Raw genomic sequence first — 12262 nt, forward strand, 5'->3', positions numbered from 1 at the left:
CCCATGTAACAACATTATATGTAGACAGAAGGTGTACACAACTCCCTCACTGGGGCAGAGCAGGCTTCAAACTTTGGGAGTGGCAGCCACATCATAATCTCTGTATATAAAAGGCAACGTCCTGACTGACTCATCATTGCCCAACCCAAACTGCTAAGATTAGAAATGTGAAATTTGGAGAAGGTGTGAATCTTATACTGTAGGCATCGTTTAAGAAGGGATTTTTCAAAATTCCATCCCTAAGGGGGTGAAATAGGTAATGAAGGGTTTCTCTGAAAAAATAACTATTACAGCAATTTTGAAGCTAGATGCCGAAAAATTGGGAATGTAGGGTTTCTTTGAAAAAGTTGCTATTAAGGCAATTTTGAAGCTAAACATAAAAAAAATTGGTATTTTGTTTCTCAGTCAGAAATAAGAAAATACCTGTTTCAACATTTTTGTAAATTTAACTCTACAGGGGTGAAATAAAGTGTGAAAGATTTTTTCTGAAAATGTGTCATTCTTAAAGAACTACTAAAGTATTTTTAAAGCTACGTCTATGAACAATGGTATTCAATTTCACGGTTGCAAATAAGAAAAAGACATGTTTCAGTGGTTTCGGAACTTGAATCCCTAAGGGGGTGAAGTAGGGGATGAGACTTTTTATGAATATATTTTATTATGACAGTATTTTTGACGCTAAATGTATGTTAATTTAAGTCTGACTTCTCATATAAAGATGTTTAAAGAAAAAGAGTTTCACTGTTTTGGAAATTCAACCCCCAGGAGGGTGAAACAAGAAATGAAAATTTTATGGAAATATTTCACTGTGCAAGCATTTCTTAAGCTAAATCCACGAAAATTTATATTTGGCTTCCCTGTCAGAAATAAATCATACATGTATCACTGTTTCTAGATATTCAACCCCTAAAGGGGTGAAATAGGGTGCAAAATGTTTTTTGAAAATATTTTATTGTGAAAGCTTTCTGAAAGCTAAATCTTTACAGTTAGAGGTGAAAAAACACATGAGTCACTGTTTTTGGAAATTCAACCCCTAAGGGGGTGAAATAGGATCAGACTGACTCACTGGATCATCCCCACCCAGCCCAAATTGCTAAGGATAGATACTTGAAGTTTGGAGAGGGCCTTGTACTGTAGGTGTCATACAAGAAGGAATTATCCACAATTCCACTCCTAAGGGATGGATTTAGGCGATGAAAAGCTTTTTGAAAGTATGTCACTATCAAGGGAATTTTTTAAGCTAGAACTACAAAAACTGGTACTTGGTTTCTCAACCAGAAAATAAACAATACATGTTTCAGCATTTTTGGAAATTCAACCACTAAGGAGGTAAAACAGTGGGTTTCAAATATAAATTATTTCTAAATAAAGTAAAGGATTTTTAAGGTTACATCTATGACAATTGGTATTTGACTTATCAACTAGAAATTTAAAAAATGCATATTTCAGTGTCTCTGGAAATTTAGTCCCTAGGGGAATACAATAGGGGATGAAAATTTTTAAGAAAATATTTCATTACATTAAAAAATTTTTAAACTAAATTTATCAAAATTGGTATTTCACTTCTCAGTTAGATGTAAAGAAATATTTGTTAGGAGATGTAAGTTGTGATGGAAATATCTTCACAAAAATGCAAAAGGCATGAATAACAAAAACTTTGGATTCCAGCTACCAAAATCACCTTTTGATGAGAAGTACATTCAGAAAAGATCACGCTTATATGGTGTTGCAATTTGTGAGCAACATAAAAATTCAATTAAATAAAACTAAAAAAAAAAATCTCTGCAGGCCATACAGTCTAAATGAGTGAAGCATTGGGTGCTCAGCTGGGTATGGTTGATCACTGCAAAATGGAAGAAGTTCCATGCCAGTCCTGACCCAGCACTGGCTGGATAAAAGACACTGGACGAGAAAGAGGTCACTAATGAAGTACTTTTTTACATTGTTTTTGAATTTCTGGGAATTTTCAATTTCCAGTCTGATGTGACCTGTTAGACATGGGTGCCGGAATATAAAATTCCAGTCTGAACAGTAGATAGAGATATACAATCTACACTGAAATTAAATAATGGAAAATCCAGGAAGAACTGGAACAATATTGTGAAAAGGGAAGTTGCTACTCACCAGATAGCGAAGATGCTGAGTCATAGATAGGCACAACAGGAAGAATGCCACTTATAAAGCTTTCGACCAGTAAGGCCATGTGTGCATGTGTGTCTGTGTGTGTAGTCTATTTTTGGCGAAGACCTTACTGGCCAAAAGCTTTATTTGTGACAGTCTTTTTGTTGTGCCTGTCTGCAACACAGTGTCTCCGCTACATGGTGCGTAGCAACTTTCCTTCTCACAATATTGTTACAACCTATACTGAAATTATTTATACTTCTAATATTGTGACAATGAATTGCAGAATTATGTTCATCCTAAATTCACTCTTGTCATTAACACCAAGTAACACTAGGGAATATACTGCGTATTGATATGTACACGTCAGAATCCCTGAACCCTTGAACGAGCTCCTCTAAGACATTTGTTCATCAATTTCTCACAATGTTCTTACTTCATTTACTGTATCAGAGAAAAATTCACTTGAGAAAACTGGCAATTAGAAGATCAAATTGCTGTCTAGCACTTACCCTCAAGAGGTGAAATGTGTAGTACTGCCAAAAGACACATATAAAAGTAAAAGAGGCACACTACCTAGCTTTTGGAAATAATGGTTACTTTGTCAGGCAGGTGAAAGTGTTAGGTCTGGAAAGTTAAAAAGGAGGGGTAGGTCACCGTTATCAGAAGTATGCACCTCCATTTATTTATTTGTTTATTTATTCATTTATTTATGTATTATACAGCAAAGAGCTTTCAAACAGTGTAAGGGATCATTCACAGTTACATAGGTACAGAATACAGACTGTATTGATCAATATATAAATGTATGGTTACATATTTATGAAGAGAAAAACACTTCTCAGTTACACATATAGTACATAAGCTAAACTTATTTACACTATTCATAGTTGCTATATACAAATTCTTAACAGTAATATGGACAAAAGCTGTTTGTTTACAAATAAATTAATAGATCACTTGCCTTTCTGTTAATAAATTCATTAACTGTGCAGAAAACTTTTTCTTTCAGCAAGAATTGTATTAATTGTCGATTGCCTCATCCCACTTCATAATTTGTCAGTAAAAGATTTTCCTATTCATAGAAAGAATTCTCTGTATGCCTAAGCCAGTGAGTATTCAAAGAGTTCCTGTTCCTGATTCTATAAGGATGGCTATGTCATACTGTATCAACCTCATCCCAATTAATCTTAGTGCGGATAAGGGTGTCAAATAAGTATGGACTCAGGACAGCCAACATTTTGTTTTCATTTAAGTGCATTTTGCATAAAGTCCTGATATTCAGACCACACATGCATCGTTGTTGTTGTTGTCTTCAGTCCTGAGACTGGTTTGATACACCTCTCCATGCTACTCTATCCTGTGCAAGCATCTTCATCTCCCAGTATTTACTGCAGCCTACATCCTTCTGAATCTGCTTAGTGTATTCATCTCTTGGTCTCCCTCTATGATTTTTATCCTACACGCTGCCCTCCAATGCTAAATTTGTGGTCCCTTGGTGCCTCAGAACATGTCCTACCAACCAGTCCCTTCTTCTTGTCAAGTTGTGCCACAAACTCCTCTTCTCCCCAATTCTATTCAATACCTCCTCATTAGTTATGTGATCTACCCATCTAATCTTCAGCATTCTTCTGTAGCACCACATTTCGAAAGCTTCTATTCTCTTCTTGTCCAAACTATTTATCATCCATGTTTCATTTCCATACATGGCTACACTCCATACAAATACTTCCAGAAACGACTTCCTGACATGTAATCTGTACTCGATGTTAACAAATTTCTCTTCTTCAGAAACGCTTTCCTTGCCATTGCCAGCCTACATTTTATTCCTCACTACTTTGACATTCATCAGTTATTTTGCTCCCCAAATAGCAAAACTCCTTTACGACTTTAAGTGTCTCATTTCCTAATCTAATTCCCTCAGCATCACCCGACTTAATTCGACTACATTCCAATATCCTCGTTTTGCTTTTGTTGATGTTCATCTTATATCCTCCTTTCAAGACAGTATCCATTCCGTTCAACTGCTCTTCCAAGTCCTTTGCTGTCTCTGACAGAATTACAATGTCATCGACGAACCTCAACGTTTTTATTTCTTCTCCATGGACTTTAATACCTACTCCGAATTTTTCTTTTGTTTCCTTTACTGCTTGCTCAATATACAGATTGAATAACATCGGAGACGGGCTACAACCCTGTCTCACGCCCTTCCCAACCGCTGCTTCCATTTCATGCCCCTCGACTCGTATAACTTCCATCTGGTTTCTGTACAAATTGTAAATAGCCTTTCGCTCCCTGTATTTTACCCCTGCCACTTTTAGAATTTGAAAGAGAGTATTCCAGTCAACATTGTCAAAAGCTTTCTCTAAGTCCACTAATGCTAGAAATGTAGGTTTGCCTTTCCTTAATCTATTTTCTAAGATAAGTCGTAGGGTCAGTATTGCCTCACGTGTTCCAACATTTCTACGTAATCCAAACTGATCTTCGCCAAGGTCGGCTTCTACCAGTTTTTCCATTTGCCTGTAAAGAATTCGCGTTAGTATTTTGCAGCTGTGACTTATTAAACTGATAGTTCGGTAATTTTCACATCTGTCAACACCTACTTTCTTTGGGATTGGAATTATTATATTCTTCTTGAAGTCTGAGGGTATTTCGCCTGTCTCATACATCTTGCTCACCAGATGGTATAGTTTTGTCAGGACTGGCTCTCCCAAGGCCGTCAGTAGTTCCAATGGAATGCTGTCTAACTCCCGGGGTCTTGTTTCGACTCAGGTCTTTCAGTGCTCTGTCAAACTCTTCACGCAGTATCGTATCTCCCATTTCATCTTCATCTACATCCTCCATTTCCATACTATTGTCCTCAAGTGCATTGCCCTTGTATAGACCATCTATATACTACTTCCACCTTTGTGCTTTCCCTTCTTTGCTTAGAACTGGATTTCCATCTGAGCTCTTGATATTCATACAAGTGGCTCTCTTTTCTCTATAGGTCTCTTTAATTTTCCTGTAGGCAGTATCTATCTTACCCCTAGTGAGATAAGCCTCTACATCCTTACATTTGTCCTCTAGCCATCCCTGCTTAGCCATTTTGCACTTCCTGTCAATCTCATTTTTGAGACATTTGTATTCCCTTTTGCCTGCTTCATTTACTGCATTCTTACATTTTCTCCTTTCATCAATTAAATTCAATATTTCTTCTGTTACCCAAGGATTTCTACTAGCCCTTGTCTTTTTACCTACTTGAGCCTCTGCTGCCTTCACTACTTCATCCCTCAGAGCTACCCATTCTTCTTTTACTGTATTTCTTTTCCCCACTCCTGTCAATTGTTCCCTTATGCTCTCCCTGAAACTCTGTACAACCTCTGGTTTAGTCAGTTTATCCAGGTCCCATCTCCTTGGATTCCCACCTCTTTGCAGTTTCTTCAGTTTTAATCTACAGTTCATAACCAATAGATTGTGGTCAGAGTCCACATCTGCCCCTGGAAACGTCTTACAATTTAAAACCTGGTTCCTAAATCTCTGTCTTACCATTATATAATCTATCTGATACCTTCTATTTTCAGCAGATTTAATCCACATCATTATATAATAGTTTGACTACACGGGGAAAAGACACTCCTTCAGACCTGCACTAACACGGTGACTGTCATAGAAAGTTCTACTGTCACCTCCACAAAGAGTTTCTAATTCATGCTGAGGAGTTCATAGGATGCGGGCCTGTGATATTGAGCACACAGCTGGGTAACTTTACCCTCTAATAAAGGCCTATCAGGAGATAGTAACATCATACATTATCGATAACATGCCAGGCAGTCTGCACTGAGAGGGGGGCAGTAACTCGTGTGACTGCCCAGCTAACCCACGGGCAGCTCTGAGACACATCCTCTGCAGTTCCATCATAGAGGTGACTTAAGAAGATGCCAGCCCAGTCTGTTTGTAGCATTCTGTTTGGTGCATTTAAAGCCTTACTAGTTAGCCTCTGTTGTTATTGTACCCAAGTAACCTGTGGTGTCACCGCCAGACACCACACTTGCTAGGTGGTAGCCTTTAAATCGGCCGCGGTCCATTAGTATACGCCGGACCCGCGTGTCGCCACTGTCAGTGATAGCAGACCGAGCGCCACCACACAGTAGGTCTAGAGAGACGTCCTGGCACTCGGCCCAGTTGTATAGCCAACATTCATAGCAATGGTTCACTGACAAATACGCTCTCATTTGCCGAGATGATAGTTAGCATAGCCTTCAGCTACCTTTGCTACGACCTAGCAAGGCGCCGTATTCAATTGATATTTATTATATGAAGCATGTATCATCAAGAGCGATGTTCTACAATTATGGATTAAAGTTAAGTATTCCAGAAGCTATGTACTTTTCTTTATAGCATTCATTACGTATCCTGTTTCAGACCTCACGCCAGCCTGCGTGAGTTTAAGCGCGTGCCTTTCGGCTTCCTCTCATTGTGTCTAGGCTGTCTTGTCTAGACACAACATAACCTATCTGTCTCATGGAATTGTCTGAACCGTAATTGGACTTGCCGAGCTCAAGTTAAGTAAACCAGAGTTACGTACATATTATGTGTGCTTATCATTATTTCTGCTCTCTGTCTTAGCACCCACCTATTCCCCGGCATTCATCCCTGGGACGACCCAACAATAATAGTGAATAGAAATATCAAAGAAATAGTGGGTTAAGGGCAGAGGGGATAAAAGTGCACTGGCAAGTGCTATGGGGAAATATCCTCTGCAACAATCAGGATCTGTAGTAAGGGCCCAACAGACTCACTTGCTACCTGCGACAGATTGTGAGAGGGTAGGTAGGTTTTGTGAGACCTTAACTTTTCCCGGCGAATTGAATGTTCAAATAACTTACAGGTTCGCTGCCCATATTTCGACAGGAGCACACCCTGCCATTCTCAGGGCACAACTGCTAGGAGGAAGCAATGTGCAAGGTGTAACATTACAGCAGCTGAGGCGGCTGCTTTACTTTCACTCAGAATGGATCCTGATATTGTTATTTTACCTGCGGACAAGGGAAATGCCACAGTTTTGTTGAACAAGCACGATTACATTCGAAAGGTGCATTGTCTACTTTCTGATTCGGTGTATCACAAAATCGGTGCTGACCCTACTAAGAGTGTTGAGAGAAAGACTAATAACCTCCTGAAGAAAAGTTCTTTGTCACAGGAGACTATCAAGAGTCTTAATTCTTACTGTGCTGTACCACCTAGATTATATGGCCTCCCTGAGGTCCATAAAGAGGCTGTCCAGTTGAGGCCTATTGTTTCTAATATTGGTGCTCTGACATATGGTGTAGCTAAACATCTTGCTAGTTTGTTGAGCCCACTAGTAGGTAGGTGTGAACACCACATTAAGAACTCTGCAGATTTCTTACGTCGATTGCAGGGATAGCATTTGAATGGCTCTGATATTTTAGTCAGTTTTGATGTGGTTTCTCTTTTCACTCGCATTCCTCTCTCTGATTCATTGCAGCTAATTGAGGTTAAGTTTGGTGTCGAGTTAACAAATTTGTTTCGACGTATGCTGACTTCCACTTACTTTTTAGTCAATGGTCAGTACTATGAACAGACTGATGGAGTTGCAATGGGAAGCCCATTGTCACCTATTGTGGCCAATTTGTTTATGGAGGACTTTGAGCAACGTGCATTGGGGTCAGCGACCTTGAAACCTGCGTGTTTTTTCAGATATGTAGACGATACTTTTGTTGTTTGGCCTCATGTTAGTGAGAATTTAAACTGGTTTTTGGAACACCTGAATTCTATCCACCCTAATATTCAGTTCACTATGGAGGTGGAACAGAATGGATGCCTTCCCTTCCTTGATGTGTTGGTCAGAAGGAAGACTGATGGTACGTTGGGACATTCTGTTTATAGGAAGCAAGCTGATAGTTGTCACCATCCAGCTCAGCGTGAAGGAGTACTTCGTACCTCGGTTCACAGAGCCCATGTTATCCCAGTCCCTGTAAGTTTGGCAGCTGAGCTATCACATCTCGAAGTCACCTTTCGTCAGAATGGTTATAGTGAGAGGCAGATCAAACAAGCATTGCGCTATCAGCCTTCTGTGCAACAGATGAGTGACGATAGCAATGGCCTTTCTGCCTTACACAGGAAGCATTTCCAACAGGATTGGCCGTATTTTGCAGAAATATGATGTGAAATGTGTTTCTTGACCACCTTCTAAGATTAAGGCCCTGTTGGCGTCCGTAAAAGGTGATCTCGGTTTGCGTAAGGCTGGTGTCTATCGTATTCCTTGCAGTTGTGGCATGTCATATATTGGTCAGACAATCAGGACTATGGAAGACCGATACGTTGAACATAAGTGTCACACACGCTTACAACAGCCGAGCAAATCCGCTATTGCAGAACATTGCCTTGACACTGGTCATTCTACAGAATACAACAACACAGAGATTCTGGCTTGCACGTCCAGCTATTGGGATAGTGTCATTAAGGAAGCTGTTGAAATCAAACTATCAAGCAACCTTATAAACAGAGATGGTGGATTTTGTTTAAATGCTGCTTAGAATCTGGCTCTGGCTCTCATCAAAAACCAGAGGGACAGAATTAGTGCTACCTCACCTCTCGATTAATAGTCACTATTGAGATTTATGATGTCTGTTATCTTCGGTTGTGTGTTGACTCTACGGTTACTTGTCCTGCGTGTGGTATCTTCTTTGTCTTTCCTCTGTGAACCGAGGCATTAAATTCCCTCGCACATTGCTTCCTCCTTGCAGTTGTGCCTCGAGAACGGCAGGGTGCACTCCTGTCGAAATATCGGCGGTGGTCGACGACGTTGCCCGGCAGCAGACCCGTAAGTTATTTGAACAGGTAGGTTTCGTTAGTAGCGGGTACCGTCGCAGCTCCAAACCAGTGTCAGTACCATCTCTTTGTCGTACAGAGGTCAGTCCAAGTTGGTGTGGCAGTGCCTTGCACTGCTGTGGGATCCTCTCTGCTGTGCTCTGTCAGTGATGGCTGGGTGCAGCAGGAGACACAGGTTAGTGGCAGCCTCTTTCCTGGTGTCGTCTCCCTACAACTGCATTACCAGCCGCAGTCAGCAGTCACCTAGCCCCCCTCCCTCACTGTCTACTAGGTCAAGCAGCATGTAACAGGGAAGCTGAGCTTCAGTGTCTGCAAGGATGTCTAGCTGCTAGTTCTTCTAGCACGGCGTCTTCTGCGTGTGGAGGTCAGGTACTGCAGGCGACTGTACAGGCACCGTAGGTGGCAGTGGAAAGCCTGGCACTTCCAGCCCTCTTTATCTCATTAGCTTCTGCCTCTGCCAGCTGGGGCTAGTCAGTCCCCGGTGCCACTGAACCCACAGGTCAGGTGACTGCTGTAGCAGGCAGGCATCCTCAACTCTGGGACCACCACAGTGGCTTTTTGCATCTCTGCAGCCACTGAAGGAGTGTTTGTCCACACAGTGGTACCTTCATCCATCTACATCTCTGTGGTAGGCGTAGCAGTAGGAACAGGCTCATCTCTTATGTCAACACGGAGAATGTGGACGAGAACCGCACACGGCTGTCACAGGCGGTGGCATGCCTCCTCCATCTCTGCAGCCAGAGTGGCCCTGAGAGCAGCTGTCCTTGCTGCCACAACAGCTATGAAGGGTACTTTTGCCTCGCTACCAATGTCGCACAGTGTGGTGCACGTGTCTTTAGTCCTCTGCTGACTCTTATCAGGATCAGGCAATGTTTCCTGTCCTCCTGCTTGCAGCTGGTGTGATTTCCACACCTCCCTCTCCCCCCCCCCTTCCCCTCCACCCGTGATTGTGGTACATTCTGGTCAATCACAGGTAGGGGGTACTGCTAACAATCATTTGTTTTGCTGCACCAGCTTAAGGTCTGTCGATCTGCGAAAGCTTCAGAGGTGTGACGTTATTGCTCGTGTCAGCATCTCGCTATTGCTCTGCCTGCAGTCTGAGAAAGCCAGGCAGCTTTCCCTGTTAGCAACACAGTGGGTACACATCGGCATATCTACTGTTTCTCTATCACAATTTCAACTGTCACTCTCACCAGAGTGTCTCACACACCTCATGGTGTTACATCAGTACTTAGCAGCACGCAACCGAAGCACTGGGTCTTTGGGTCTGAGCCGGGTGGAAGAGCTCCCACCTTCACGGGGAGGTCTGGGAGCTTCCATAGCTCCCTTCTTTTTTGGTGCTTCTATGATGTGGTTTGTAAAAACGCCCTTCAATGTCTCAAAGTCAGTCACGTTTACTACCTGTAACTCAATTGTCGCATCCGAGTAAAGAGACTCGATGGTGAAATTGAGCTTGCAGCAGTCTGACATCTTGTCGTACAGCTCGGTCTATCCTATGACTCTGCAGTGGATGTAGAAAGGAGGGTCCACCGTACAAATGTGCCCAGTCTAACATGCTGCTTCCCGAGCGAGATGGTGTGCCGGCCCCCGGCACAAATCCGCCCGGCGGATTAGTGTCGCGGTCCGGTGTGTCGGCCAGCCTGTGGATGGTTTTTAAGGCAGTTTTCCATCTACCTCAGTGAATGTGGGCTGGTTCCCCTTATTCCACCTCAGTTACAATGTGTCAGAGATTACTGTGCAAACACCATTTGCACATAGATGTACACCATAATTATTCTACCATGCAAACATTTGGTGTTACACTCGTCTGGTATGAGACGTTCCTGAGGGGGAGTGCACTAGGGGCCAAAGCGCACAATAATCCTGGGTTTGGTGAGGGGTGGCAGTGGGTGGGTGAACTGCTGTGGAGTTGTGAACCACTGAGAGCTACGGCAGGATGAAGGCTCTCCATCGTTTTTAGGTCCTCGGTTTAACACACACATACATACCATACAAATGTCATCATCTTTTGTCCTGGAGCGACCAGCAGATTCACTTAACAATACTAGTGATGGCCCATTCACCAAGTCGACTTTCTGTCCAGCTTGTCTTCCTTTGCCCCTGCTGCAGCACGAAATGATGACAGATTTTTCTGATGACTATTGTACTTATTTCGTGATCCCCTGCAACGCAGGCATTACTTCACTGTTCTCCCCGAGTCTCGGCAGTGGAGCATAACAGTAGTGACGTGCTCGCTACAGCTACTCAAACTGAACTACCGGGGAAAAAGGCTCAATCTGCAAGGCATACTAGTATTACCCATCTTACGGATTGTAGGCGGAATTAGGAAGTAAATCATTATAGTTATTTGGTATGAAAAAACATTTACCACAGGCACGCATTTCAGGAGACGTGCTCACATCATCTGGCTGTCAGTTTCAACCCATCATGCACCAGGTTCCTTTATTTTCACAAGAGAGAGAGAGAGAGAGAGAGAGAGAGAGAGAGAGAGAGAGAGAGAGAGAGTGTGTGTGTGTGTGTGTGTGTGTGTGTGTGTGTGTGTCAACAACATTTCTGTATTGTATGCCAAATAATTATAAAGACACAAGGCATAGCTGTTTTCCACTAATGCACATTTTCAATTTTCTAATAGTCATACACATTGGATAGTTTGTTGGGTGAGTTCAAAAAGAAGTCAAAGTAGTCCCATACTCAGGGAATGAGCTTGGGGAGCAGATGCAGAAATCCTATATTGGTGTTCTGGGCAAGGTCTTAGTGGAGGAGGTGTGCTATTGCCTTCCTCTGACCTTTTATGAATTGTCAAATGTGTGTCTATATAGTGGGGGTGAGTTCTAGTCTTGTGTTTATGTTGTTATGGAAGACAGGAACAGAGAGGGTGAAACCTGATGCTGGCACATAGCCTGCTCCTCTCAAATAGCACCAAGGGGTCTGCCAAACTTAATATCCACATCTGACAGGCGGTTTACCACCAACAGTGTCACTTGTCCTCACTTCAGGTGATACTGCGGAAAGATCGGAATCTAATCTTAGATATTGGCACAAAGGCTGCCAATTAGGAGCTCTACACCACCGTCCCCTCCTCCCCTTTGTTGAAAAGGCAAAGGGAAAACAGCTGACAGTGTGTGATGAACCTAGCAGTCCCCATCCGAGAACTGGCCGATCCCAATATTACTCAGCTTTGGTAATCTGATGAGAACTGGGGTATTCGATGAGCTGAGCTGCTGGTCATTAGATAAGCTGTCTGTGTGAAGACTGCAGTTCAGTTTGGTGTCAAGATGTATACTCAGTAATTTGATAGAATCTTTCC

The sequence above is a fragment of the Schistocerca americana genome, chromosome 9 (assembly GCF_021461395.2).
Source record: "Schistocerca americana isolate TAMUIC-IGC-003095 chromosome 9, iqSchAmer2.1, whole genome shotgun sequence".
In the NCBI taxonomy this organism is placed as follows: domain Eukaryota; kingdom Metazoa; phylum Arthropoda; class Insecta; order Orthoptera; family Acrididae; genus Schistocerca; species Schistocerca americana.